Source organism: Rana temporaria, chromosome 12 (assembly GCF_905171775.1).
Source record: "Rana temporaria chromosome 12, aRanTem1.1, whole genome shotgun sequence".
Taxonomy (NCBI): domain Eukaryota; kingdom Metazoa; phylum Chordata; class Amphibia; order Anura; family Ranidae; genus Rana; species Rana temporaria.
Window position 1 is genome coordinate 70622838 of NC_053500.1, and position 13950 is coordinate 70636787.

At 39.7% G+C, this 13950-nt stretch overlaps 3 long non-coding RNA genes across 3 annotated transcripts; all 3 read right to left on the bottom strand.

Annotated features, from left to right (window-relative positions):
• Positions 1-1707: 1707 nt before the first annotated feature.
• Positions 1708-3814, bottom strand: LOC120919409. Its single transcript, XR_005744564.1, has 3 exons — positions 3774-3814; positions 2026-2135; positions 1708-1907 (listed from the first exon to the last, which is right to left on the bottom strand). It is a non-coding gene; the product is annotated as an uncharacterized LOC120919409 (long non-coding RNA).
• Positions 3815-5699: 1885 nt separating this feature from the next.
• Positions 5700-6083, bottom strand: LOC120918239. Its single transcript, XR_005744355.1, has 3 exons — positions 5967-6083; positions 5850-5891; positions 5700-5766 (listed from the first exon to the last, which is right to left on the bottom strand). It is a non-coding gene; the product is annotated as an uncharacterized LOC120918239 (long non-coding RNA).
• Positions 6084-10576: 4493 nt separating this feature from the next.
• On the bottom strand, positions 10577-12004 carry LOC120918666. The gene is made up of 3 exons (XR_005744462.1): positions 11781-12004; positions 11636-11707; positions 10577-10660 (listed from the first exon to the last, which is right to left on the bottom strand). It is a non-coding gene; the product is annotated as an uncharacterized LOC120918666 (long non-coding RNA).
• Between the last annotated feature and the right edge of the window lie 1946 nt (positions 12005-13950).

Sequence of the window (13950 nt, forward strand, 5' to 3'; positions counted from 1 at the left end):
AAACAATTAAATCTTAAGGAAACAGACCATTTTTGTCTTAAGGACACAGACAATTTATGTTCCAGTTTTTGTGCATCATTTCATACTTTATTTAATTTTCTGTAATTTGCCATGAATGCTGCAGTTAGTTACTTATTTACTACAACTCCAAACATGCCCTGATAGAGCATATGGTTCTTCAGCTGCCCCAAACCAAAACTACAACTCCAATCATGTTGCAACATAATCTAAATTGAACTACTATATAGTGCAAGATGCGGAGGACTACGACCATGACCTGCATTTTTTTTTTTTTTTAATAAAATGGTTAACGAGGGTTGTTGGGGAGTGTTTTTCCTAATAAAAATGTTTTAACTTGTGTGTGCTTTTTTTTTTATTATTACTTTACAGGCTTAGTAGTGGAAGCTGTCTTGTAGACGGAGTTCATTACTAAGTCGGGCTTAGCGTTAGCCCCAAAAAACAGCTAGCGCTAACCCCCAATTATTACCCCGGTATCCACCGCCACAGGGGCGTCGGGAAGAGCCTCTACCAACAGGCCCAGAGCGCCAAATATGGCGCTCCTGGGCCTAGGCGGTAACAGGCTGACGTTATTTAGGCTGGGGAGGGCCAGTAACAATGGTCCTCGCCCACCCTGTTAACGTCAGGCTGTTGCTGTATGGTTGGTATCTGTCAGAAAATCAAAAGACAGGAAACCACACAGGTATTTTTTTTTTTTTAAGTTAAACATTAACATCATGTGCTTGCGGGTCACACTAACATGACCTGAAGCTTAATTGGGGATGGGGCGGGGATTATAGATGACACGCCTGCGGCTCACATTAACCCAGTGTTTCTCAATTCCAGCCCTCAGGCCCCCCCAACAGGTCAGGTTTTCAGGATTTCCCTCAGATAAAAAGGCTGTGGTGATTACTAAGGCAGTGAAACTGATCAAATCACCTGTGCAAAATAATGGAAATCCTGAAAACCTGACCTGTTGAGGGGGCCTGAGGACTGGAATTGAGAAACACTGCATTAACCCAATGCGCTGATTAATGTGATCCGCGAGCGTGCCTTAGATCAGTGTTTCTCAAGTCCAGTCCTCGAGGCACCCCAACAGGTCATGTTTTCAGGCTTTCCATCATTTTGCACAGGTGATTTGATCAGTTTCACTGCCTTAGTAATTAACACAGCCATTTCATCTGAGGGAAATCCTGAAAACATGACCTGTTGGGGCGCCTTGAGGACTGGAGTTGAAAAACACTGCCTTAGATTGTGATTTTCCTTATGGCAATGCACCAGCGGGTCACAGTACGCCATGATAGTGGATGTCTCCTCCCGATGTAACGCACTCATGCTCCCGGGGGGACTCTGACACTTGCTTAGGCACAAGGCAAGGCTCCATGTACTTTAACAGAACTTCTGTACTACATGTTTTCACAATACCCATAAAGTAATGCAATAATGACATCAAATAATAAAAGGCCCTTTTTATTGTTTATACACGTGTAAAAATAAATCAAGTATAATCAATCATACCAATATACTAAAATGTATACACTAAAACTGCGCTAAAACAAATCAACACTAAATACAATAAAACTGCCATAACACTACACCACTGGCCTGGAATACCCCTTTAACTAAATAGAGTGAATAAATGGCAACAAAGCAATATATATATATATATATATATATACACAAACAAGGCTTCTAAGAAGCCAATAGTATGGTACATAAAATGCACATTAAACAATGTTAAAACAAAATATTACATGAGAGGCAAGGCCAAAAGTAAAGGAAAAGGGGGAAGAAAAGGAGAGGAACAAAAAAAAAGGAAGTTACAAGAAAAGAGAAGATCACAAGGTTTATCCAAGTGGAGGACATATAGCATCCTTCAAGTCCAGGAAATTCTTGTTCCTATTTTCTCCCTATGAAAAAATAATATCATAATTAAAAGTTGAAGAGAATCCTAGTACAACTAAATGATTTGACTGTCATTTTATAATGAATTAATACATTTCTTGATATGTTTCATGTATTACTGACATGGAATACAGGAGAAGAGAACTAGCTATGTCCATCCTTGCTTTTTTAATAAATTCAGAAGATGTCTCCACCAGTGTCACCAGAATGTTCAGCAGATAGTGCTTTGCAAACTGTGAAAGAAAAAAAAAATTGTAAATGCTACTATTAAACTTAAAAAATAGATAAAAATAAAATCATAAAAAAATTATACAAAAATATCAGATATAATCCTAAAATCACTCTAATCCCAGCGCTCAATGGTATAATCAAAATGTAACAATGTTTATAAGGTATATAGCGGCTATTATAAAATCAACAGTTACTAAAAAAATATGTGTTATCAGAGGAAAACTTAATAAAACATTAACAGCGCTTTTAGGTCACTGACGTGACTCATGAGTTCAAAAGAATCTCATAACCTTAAATGAGATGATAAAAAAAGCTCTCAGGGTCAAAACACTTGTTTGGCGGCTCCTATCAGTCTCTTTATATAAACAGTTCAGTCAAAGAACCAAACTGTGTGTGTGATGAAGTGTCAATTCACATATTACTGCTGAAGCAGAAATTGTAGATAAAAACTTCTCCAAGCACTACAGGACTGTATGCTTCACACTGCTATCTTCCCCCTATAGGTAATGTACTCACCAGATATTAGGTGAAAGACAGCATAATAAATCCTGGATCTCAGCTTGTTTCCTCAAAGCACTGGATGGATGTCAGCTGTGATGGGATCCTGGTGTGGAATCACTCTGCTACAATTTATCTCTCTGCAGTTGTAACGAGGTGTTTCCTTGGAACATTGGTGCAGCACAACGGTCATGCAGGGAGAAAAAGGGAGACTGGATAGTGTAAAACCCTTTTATTGTTAATAATAAACCCCTGCTGCCCACATATGCTTACACGCTTTAAAATCATAAAAGGCTTGTCAATCAAAACTATGGTATCAGCTCACGCAGGGAGGATGTTTACAAATCTCTATCCCCTGTTTTGTAAGTCCCGGGTAAATACCAGCCTTGGTGCAAGAAAGCTTGTCGTGTAGTCACGCCCTTGCACCAAGGCTGGTATTTACCCGGGACTTACAAAACAGGGGATAGAGATTTGTAAACATCCTCCCTGCGTGAGCTGATACCATAGTTTTGAGTGACAAGCCTTTTATGATTTTAAAGCGTGTAAGCATATGTGGGCAGCAGGGGTTTATTATTAACAATAAAAGGGTTTTACACTATCCAGTCTCCCTTTTTCTCCCTGCATGACCGTTGTGCTGCACCAATGTTCCAAGGAAACACCTCGTTACAACTGCAGAGAGATAAATTGTAGCAGAGTGATTCCACACCAGGATCCCATCACAGCTGACATCCATCCAGTGCTTTGAGGAAACAAGCTGAGATCCAGGATTTATTATGCTGTCTTTCACCTAATATCTGGTGAGTACATTACCTATAGGGGGAAGATAGCAGTGTGAAGCATACAGTCCTGTAGTGCTTGGAGAAGTTTTTATCTACAATTTCTGCTTCAGCAGTAATATGTGAATTGACACTTCATCACACACACAGTTTGGTTCTTTGACTGAACTGTTTATATAAAGAGACTGATAGGAGCCGCCAAACAAGTGTTTTGACCCTGAGAGCTTTTTTTATCATCTCATTTAAGGTTATGAGATTCTTTTGAACTCATGAGTCACGTCAGTGACCTAAAAGCGCTGTTAATGTTTTATTAAGTTTTCCTCTGATAACACATATTTTTCATAAAAAAATTATAATGTTTTCTACCATCAATATCAAAACGCCACAGCTACTAGAATCCTTCTGCTTCATCTTCTTAATTTCCCACTGGTTTTCCTCTTCCTGCTTGGCATACTTACCCAAGAATACACTTTAAACAATTAAAAATAATAATTTATTATATATATGAAACTTTATTTTTCTGATTATTGAAAAATAAAAAATATAATATTAATAAAAAAATTAATAAAATATATATAGATAGATCGATAAACTGATAGCTATAATATCTCTCACTCTCTATATTTTTTTTTTTAATTATTTATTTATTTTACCTCCAGTTTGGTTTAAGGATTGACGCATAGTAATCTTCATTGCCGAGTGGATCCATCAGTAGGAGCTCCGTTTGTGACTTCCTTACGATCTGAAATATTATATTAACAATTACACAACTTTGCCCATGAAATCTAAATTATACATATGAATAAGTTATTAATTGTACTGTTTTTCTATTTTACACTTATACAACATGAAAGTAATTTGAATAAACATTGTGTAGGCAACCAATCCCCCCCCCCCCCCCCAGTCATGTGAACAGGTGAGAGTGGTCATGTTGTTTAAGTAAAACACATAGGAGCAGAGAAAGTAGTTAATCCTCCTTGCGCCAGATATGCAAGGATCTATTCCCTAATAATACATCTTTACTACTTGAACCTGTTTACATTTTACAATAATACCTCATAGCTGCACATTTAATTCAAAACTTTTTTTAACATTTCTTGTACTATAATAGATTATGTCTTTCATCTTCTCTGGAAGACTGCTAGAAATGTCTCAAAGGTTTATTCCAGTATATATATATATATATATATCTCTCAACTGTCTTAAGAAATCTAAACAGATTTGTAAATTACTTCTATTAAAAAATCTTAGTCCTTTCAAAAGTTATAAGCTGCTTAAAGGGGAGTTCCACCCACAATTTCACTTTTTAAATATAAATACCCCTGTAATACACAAGCTTAATGTATTCTAGTAAAGTTAGTCTGTAAACTAAGGTCCGTTTTGTTAGGTTGTTACAGCATTTAAATAGTTTATAATCTAGAAATAGACCGTGGCCATCTTAAGTGTGGGCATCATGAAGCCAGACTGTATGACTTCCTGGATTTCAGCTTTGCATATCTCGCACATGCTCAGTGCACAAGCAATGTAATAGGTTTCAGTCAGGTTTGCAAGGACTACTGGGAAACATGATGCCTATCCCAGAAACCCTTGCAAATAGCCTAGGCAAATAAGGAGGAGGAAGTAATGAAGGACTACAAAATAAAGGTATTTACAAGCAACAATACTATGAGATTAGAGCATGCAGCACAGACAAACATAAAAAAAATGGGTGGAACTCCACTTTAAGTGAACTTGTTAGGTTCAGTCTAACTTAGGAACTGTCCAGTGCAGGATAGGTTTTCTATGGGGATTTGCTCCTACCATGGACAGCTCCGAGACGTTACATTATCACAGAGCCGTTCGACAGAAAAGAACAATTTTAATACCGCAGATAACTATTGGAAGGATTACGATTTTTTTTAAAAAAAAATTATATTCTGGAGCAACTTGATATCTAAAAAAAATGTTTTGCCTGTAATAACCCTTTAAAATAGACCATAGCATCTGATTGTTGAACTTTAAGATGCAGCCAAATTATGGGTGCTGCATCAGTATCAGTTTGTATTATACCAATATGTTGCCATTGCATGACATATATTAAATATTGAAATAAATAATCTACCATCAAAATCCAATGACTCTTATGGTTAAATGGGCAAATCCACATATCCTCCTCTGGAAATGGCATCTGTTAAAAAAAATAAAAAAATAATAATATATAATAACTTAGGCATTTCTTTAACTTAACCAAAGAGAAAGTTTTTTAATCATTAAAACATATAAAATTAGGACAGAACAGACAACTAACGTTTCCAAGTCTTGAAATTTCACCGATAAATAAGGACGTAGCAGCACAGGCGCACATCTGGTGAACCGGTAGCTGTTTGAAACGAATTAAAGTGAGAATACTTTATTATAGTGCAATGAACATATAAATTAAACATACAAGCACGTTACACTTACTCGATAATGTGCAATTACATGCCATATGTATGCATCAATGACCTGTAAAATAAAATATTTATTAAAATATTACTATTAAATATATTTAACTCATTTCTATTAGTGTTAATCCCTTACCTCATCAGAAAGCCACTCTGTCCCATGCAGAGTTTTAAAAGACGACACATCCAGTTTGTATGGCCCCACCACTGCTTCCTCGGAGTCCTGATCTTCTGAATTCCATAGCGTTTGAACTTTTTATTATTAAATTTTTAATAGAGGGGGGTGGGGGGTGGAAGAGAAAAAAAAAATCAACATTAAAATCCATGTATGTTATTGTACGTTTCTGAACTCAACCTAATACAGGCTCCTTTCAATGATGGTGTAGTGGCAGGATAACTTGAGATTGAAGCTAAATGAGGATGTAACGAGATGTGACTAGGGATTGGAAAGATCAGTTTGTAAGATTTTTTTAGAAGTCCCATAGTGAATTCTATGTAAATTTTTTGTTTACATTAGATACCATTTTTTTTTTTTTTTTTTTTAAAGAATGTTACATCAGATAACCTACTACAACATCATTGTTGGAGTTACACTGTTTTCAGACAAAACAACTAAAAAACTAAGATAAAATAGAGCATTATGCCAAACGGTGGCAACGTCTAAATAGCCAGCCAACAGGGCATGGCTAAACAAATGACCAACATGGTCAAACTTGTAACCTTAAATACCGACTAATCGCTACCTCTTTCTTCCATGCTTTGTTCGGAATTCAAAGCTGAATACACCTTTAAGTTACAACATAATTGAAAATCAAAAATTAGAACAGTTCGCTTAATATGTAAGTTTTAACTTTTTTTTTTTTAAAACAGCTTTTTTCATAATGTCGGATTGTCATTGTGAAGATTAAATCGTACTTTCTGGTAAAATATACTGTATTGTATTAATTAAACAAAAATTTGTAAATTATTAAAAAAAAATATATATATATATATATATATATATATATATATATATCAAACAGCGACAGAGAGACATGAGGGAGAGGGGGGAGAGAGAGAGGGGGAGAGAGTCAGAGACAGAGAGAGAGAGAACATAATTTTTGACAAAAATGAATATATTGTACCTCCATAGTATCGTTAATGAAATCGATGATAGAGACACGATGTTTTTGGCTGGGTGGACTGTCCTCGATCTTCTCTGTGCAGGGTGGACTGTCCTCAATCTTCTCTGTGCAGGGTGGACTGTAGTTGATCTTCTCAGGCCAGAGTGGACTGTCCTCGATCTTCTCAGGCCATGGTGGACTGTCCTCGATCTTCTCAGGCCATGGTGGACTGTCCTCGATCTTCTCAGGCCATGGTGGACTGTCCTCGATCTTCTCAGGCCATGGTGGACTGTCCTCGATCTTCTCAGGCCATGGTGGACTGTCCTCGATCTTCTCAGGGCCAGGTGGACTGTCCTCGATCTTCTCAGGGCCAGGTGGACTGTCCTCGATCTTCTCAGGGGACTTTGCTTCTTTTTTGACCACGAGGGCTGAAGTATTGAAGCTTCTTCGATATGGTTTTATGTGGTCCAAGCTTATTTTTTTTTTTTAAAGTCTCCCCATCAGAAGTCGCTAACTTTACAATTTTTCCAATCGCCTCCTGGATGGTATAAGGCCCCGTGAAGTCCGGCTCCATCCTTCCTCCTTGTCTGCCACGCTTTCTCATGTTATAGAGAAGGACCTGTTAAAGTAGTATGGAAAATCTGTGTTAGATATATAATTAGGGCATACTGACATTGTTTACAATTTAACACAGGTTGGAATGTTGGTGTGTTCCTCTTATATTTTACTTAAACATAAAAATTATTATTTTTTTACTAACCTCATCACCAACATTGAACGTTACATTTTTATATTTTTTTAGCACTTTCTTAGCGTGAGCCTCCTTTTGCTTTGTTTGGGCCTTCTCTATATTGGCCTTAGTGGCTTCGTGCAACAACACTTGGGCATCTTTCTTTTCTTCCACAAATTTATCATAGCTGTCCTCAGTGGGAAGAATGATGTTCGAAAGTTGGAAAAAAAAAAATATAGCACAATGAATAAAAAAAATAATAATAATAATAATTTAAACCTTGCATTGTATTAATGAAAATGTAAGATGTGGAAGGACTAAATTATTACACAGACTATGGGCAATAGGTAATATTTTGCTTTAATTTATCTGATACTCACTGGCAGATCAAGTGGAACCTCAGACGGAAAAATTGCTTCCCTCCCGTACATAAGTAGGAACGGAGAGTACTTTGTTGTTAACTGCATCTTTGATCTCAAGGCGAATAATGCTGCATCAAGATAGATGTCCCAGTTATTCTGCCTGTCATTTACAAGCTTCCCAAGTGCCCTGTAATAAAAACAAACACATTTTTTTTTGAGTATCAAACTAGACATTAAGGGCCAGATCCACAAAAGAGATACTCCGACTTAACTGCTGTTCAGTCTGTGTGTAACTTTGGAAACAATCCTCAAAAGGCTTTTTCCAAAGTTAGGCAGAAGATCCGGCATGTGTAATTGAATTACACTGCCGAATCTTAGGATGCAGTACCGCATCCGCCGCTGGGGGCATTTCGAGTCGAAATGCCGTTTCTAGTATGCAAATTAGCACTTAAGGCGATCCACAAAGCTTTCCAGCTTCCTTTTTGCGCCGTAAGTGTTATTTTGCAAGTGTAAAATTAGGGCTGGTTCTACAAAGTGTAAACTAGTCACACCTTGTAAAAGCCCATTCCAGCGACGGCATTTGGTATGCTTTCCCGAGGGAGAACTCCACGGCAATTTGTAAAAACAAAACCGGCATGGGTTCCCCCCCAGGAGCATACCAGGCCCTTAGGTCTGGTATGGGTTGTAAGGGGACCCCCCCTACGCCGAAAAATCGACGTAGGGGTTCCCCCTACAATCCATACCAGACCCGTATCCAAAGCACGCTACCCGGCCGGTCAGGAATGGGAGTGGGGACGAGCGAGCACCCCCCCCCTCCTGAGCCGTGCCAGGCCGCATGCCCTCAACATGGGGGGGTTGGGTGCTCTGGGGCAGGGGGGCGCACTACGGGCCCCCCCACCCCAGAGCACCCTGTCCCCATGTTGATGAGGACAGGACCTCTTCCCGACAACCCTTGCCATTGGTTGTCGGGGTCTGCGGGCGGAGGCCCTGAGAAGAGAAGACCCTGACGCCACAGAAGACCGCGCTGGCTGCCTGTTAGAAATTGAGCTAACACACAAACATAGCAGGCAGCCAGCGCTGAAGAAGAAGGCACCGGACATCTGCAGAAGAACCGGGGTTCGCCGAGTCAACAGCGGAAGAGGGGAGAAGATGGAAGAAGCCCCCCGGAGTCCGGAGAAGCCCCCCCGGAGTCCGGAGAAGCCCCCCCCGGAGTCCGGAGAAGCCCCCCCGGAGAGCGGAGAAGACCCCCGGAGAGTGGAAGACCCCCGGAGAGCGGAAGAAGAAGCCCCCCCTGGTAATTGAGCTAATAACGAAGACAGGGGGGGCATCCGGAGCAGAATAATAAAATATTTTAAAAAGCCTTGTGTTGTGTGTTTATTAACTTTTACTTTTTGCCTACAGGTGAATGGATAGGGGTACGATGTACCCCATATCCATTCACTTAGGGTGGGGGGGCCGGTATCTGGGGGCCCCCTTATTAAAGGGGACTCCCAGATTCCGATAAGCCTCCGCCCGCAGACCCCGACAACCAATGGCAAGGGTTGTCGGGAAGAGGTCCTGTCCTCATCAACATGGGGACAGGGTGCTCTGGGGTGGGGGGGCCCGTAGTGCGCCCCCCTGCCCCAGAGCACCCAACCCCCCCATGTTGAGGGCATGCGGCCTGGCACGGCTCAGGAGGGGGGGGGCGCTCGCTCGTCCCCACTCCCATTCCTGACCGGCCGGGTAGCGTGCTTTGGATACGGGTCTGGTATGGATTGTAGGGGGACCCCCTACGTAGATTTTTCGGCGTAGGGGGGTCTCCTTACAACCCATACCAGACCTAAGGGCCTAGTATGCTCCTGGGGGGTGAACCCATGCCGGTTTTTTCTTTGAAAATTGGCATGGAGTTCTCCCTCTCAGGAATGCATGCCGAGCGACGCTGTAATTTTTTTTTTTTTTTCCCCCGACGCAACTTTTTTAAGCCGTCGCGATCCTCAAAACTCGGCGTAACGTAACTTCGCGCATGCGCAGTACGGCCGGCGTGGGAGCGCGCCTCATTTAAATGGGACTCGCCCCATTTGAATAGGAACGCCTTGCGCCGGCGGAATTTTAGTTACACAGCCTGAAATTTCTAGATAAGTGCTTTGTGGATCAGGCACTTAGGTAGAAACTTTAAGGCAGTGTAACTTAAATGGGATTTTTTAAGTTACGCCAGGTTTTTGTGGATCTGGCCCTGTGTTTTTAAAAAACACAGGAAAAAACTTACCTCTTGATGTTTGATTGTTTTTTTCATCAAGTCCGTTAGTCTGAGGGTGGTAGGCAGCAGTAACACTATGTTCTACTCCCAGGATTGAGCAGATCCCATTGTTGAGCTATAAAAAAATTTAAATAAAATTAAAAATTTGTAGAGATAACATTTTTATTTACATTATTTGTTTCATATTATTATTTTTAGATTACTTAGTTGGTTGACAAACTCTCTACCCTGGTCCGAAATAATCCTCTTGGGGCAACCATGGCGATAGATCAGGGAACAGATGTGCCGTGCCACCTCTGGAGCAGATTTCGTCTTTGTGAAAATGTACTGATAGCCTTCCACCGTTTTGGTTAAAGGTCCTATCAAGTCGATGCCTACAAGTTCCCAGACTGCAGACACCTAATGTGATTTGAAAAAATAATTTGGAAAATATTTTAATAAAGTCTACGTAAATAATCATTTCCTACCATACTGCACACAAACACACACACACCTTAAAAAATACACATGAAAAAGCTGGTATTGCCAACACTAAAGAGGCATTCTTAACTTATCTTGCTAAAGTACACTTACAAATAGCTTTGATAAGCTATTTGTAAGTGTACTTTAGCATAAACATCATGCAACTATATTGTATTACAGTATGTGATATATAATTTATGTTACTGCTATTAATTTTATGCATCTGGATTTTTACAAAGCATTAGATACGTTGCAACATTATAGGTTAGTACATAGAATGAGAAGGATTGGGCTGGGGGAGAATGTGTGTACGTAGGTTGGTAAACGGAGGGTGGTTAATTATGGTATTTATAGGGTGACTGTTACCAGTGGGGTACATCAGGAGTGAGTCTTGGGTCGTATTATATTTAATATATTAATTATTGACATTGTAGAGGTGTTAAATATTGAAGTTGCAATCTTTGATGATGAAACTAAACTCTGTAAAATGGTTAACACAATAGAGGACAGTGCACTGTTACAAATGGATCTGGATAGGTTGGAGGTTTGGTCTGGGATGTGGCAGATGAGGTTCAACACGGATACATGTAAGGTTATGCAAAAATGGGGATAAATAATCAAGGCTGGTATTATGTACTAAATGGGAGAACAATTGGTACGACTGACATGGAAAAGGACAGTAAATTTAGCTGTAGTGACCAGTGTCAGGCAGCTGCTGACAAACAAAATAAAATCATGGGGGCATCAATAGGGGCATGGATGCCCATGGCAATTAAATTATTCTACCACTGTACAAATCACTAGTCAGACCACACATGGAATACTGTGTACAGTACTGTTCATAGCACACATGGATTAACTATGCATATAAGTTAGATATGCACATTGGGTTTAGGTGTATGATAAGTTTACCTTAATGCACTGTAACGGTTGCGTTGAAATGAGGGGCCTTCCAACCTTTTGGCACTTCTCGCATTCCATAATCTGTGTGAAAAAATTATATTACTACCAATACACATTTAATTCTGTACAAAATATTTAAATCATTAATACATACCCAGTTTGTGACATCTATTGTCATTCTCTTCCAATACCACCTGTTGGAGAGAGTAGAAATAGTTCTTTTAATACCAGAATGACCACCTATGGGTAATGCATGTACCTCTTTGAATAAGGCGAAGGCTTCATCCTTTGATTTAACAAGCTTTTTTGTCCCAAAGTAGACCTAGCCATCTGGAATAAAACATACATTAATGAAAAATCTATTTATTTAAAGCCATGTTCAAAAACCAGTAATATATTAACGGTTTTAGATAGTCACCCTTCAGAGAAAATCTGGCACAGGACCGTTTAAGGTTGAATTTCTGTGCAGGGTTGAAACCGGATGGTGTTTCACCAGTGGTGAGGAATTTGTAGATATGTTCATATGGCCCCATACTCACGAGCAAACATGTCTGCTGAAACTGGCCCGCAGGCCAGTTTCAGCAGACATGTTTGGTCGTGTGTGGGCGCGAGCGGGCCGAATTCCAGCAAACATTTGCCCGCCGGGCCTTTTCCCAGCGGACAAATATTCCTGGACTTGTTTTAAAACAGTCCGCTGGAATCCTGCCCGCTCGGACATGTACGGTCGTCAGTACAGACCTACCGTACATGTCCAGGCGCCCGCCGTCCCTCGCATGCGTCGAATGACTTCGACGCATGCGTGGAAGCATTTTAAAGGCGGGCCGCCCACGTCGCCGCGTCATCGACGCGGCGACACCGCGGACACGCCCCGCGTATTGTTTACGCGCGGACTTCTGTACGATGGTGTGTACAACCATCGTACAGAAGCCCTCTGGCAGACATGTATGGTGAAAACGGTCCGACGGACCGCTTTCACCATACATGTTTGGTCGTGAGTACCCGGCCTTAGTCTCCTCCATGTCTATAATATGGAAATGCACATTTTATGTTATTCATATTTCAATCTTTGAAAGCCATCCATAAATCTATTTTTTTATAACAAGATTAATATAAATAAAAACATAGTGTAATGCATGTTAATACTTAACCCTACAATGTTATGTATGTTAATAAACTTACAAACATGTAAAAAAAATACAGATTTTACTCACCGACTTGAAATATCTGAAATACAAGACACTGATATAGATGAAATCAAATCCTAAAAATATGAAAGTAAAAATTATTTTTTTGATATGAATAGTTACATACATTGTGCCTAGGGAAGATTATATCTAATATGATACAGTGTGTGACAGTTTGAATTCAGAGGATACAGCGTCTGGCAGCATTATATTAACGGGGTATTCCAGGCAATAACAATTTGTTTTTATAAATCAACTGGCTAAAGAAAGTTAAACATATCAGTAAATTATTTATATTAAAAATTCAAAATCCTTCCAATAGTTAATAGCTGCTGAAGTTGAGTTGTTCGTTTCTTTCTAACTGCTATATGATGATGTCATGTCTCAGAGCTGTCCATGGAAGGAGCAAATTTCCATATTAACTGTATGGGAATTTGCCTGAAATACACCTTTAAATTTTCATATAGAGGGTCAGCATCCGCCAACAGAGTATGGAGCCATCTGGCCATCAAGTTCTACACAGAGAAGATTTACCTTGAACCAGTCACGGTTGTATGTACCCTATTAGGCTATAGAGAACACATCAAGAATTGTGAGTCACTTATATCATAGTAAATTCTCATCCCCATGTCCTATCAGAGCTGTAGTCACTTATCATGGTGTATTCTACTCACTATGTCCCATCAGAGCTGTAGTCACATGTAAATTCTGCAGTGATGTTGGGTAAGACCACAACTCCTAGCATATCCTTACCACTAATTAGGTGATACTGTGAGCTGTATTTTAACATATTAAAAACAACTTTAGCCCCGTGTGTTAAATTTCAAAATGGTACTTTTGATTATTGCATCCATCAATCACAACAGGCTTGAAAATTACTTGGGGAGGGGAGAATGCTGGTTGTTAGAATTATTAAGGCCCAGCTTGCCCTGATTCAGACTATGGTTCTGCAGCTTAACCATAACTACAACGTTAAGCATGTTGCACTGTATAATAGTATAATAAAGGTTATGTTGCAACATGATTGGAGTTGTAGTTTTGGTTTGGGGCAGCTGAAGAACCATATGCTCTATCAGGGCATGTTTGGAGTTGTAGTAAATAAGTAACTAACTGCAGCATCCAGCATTCATGGCAAATTAC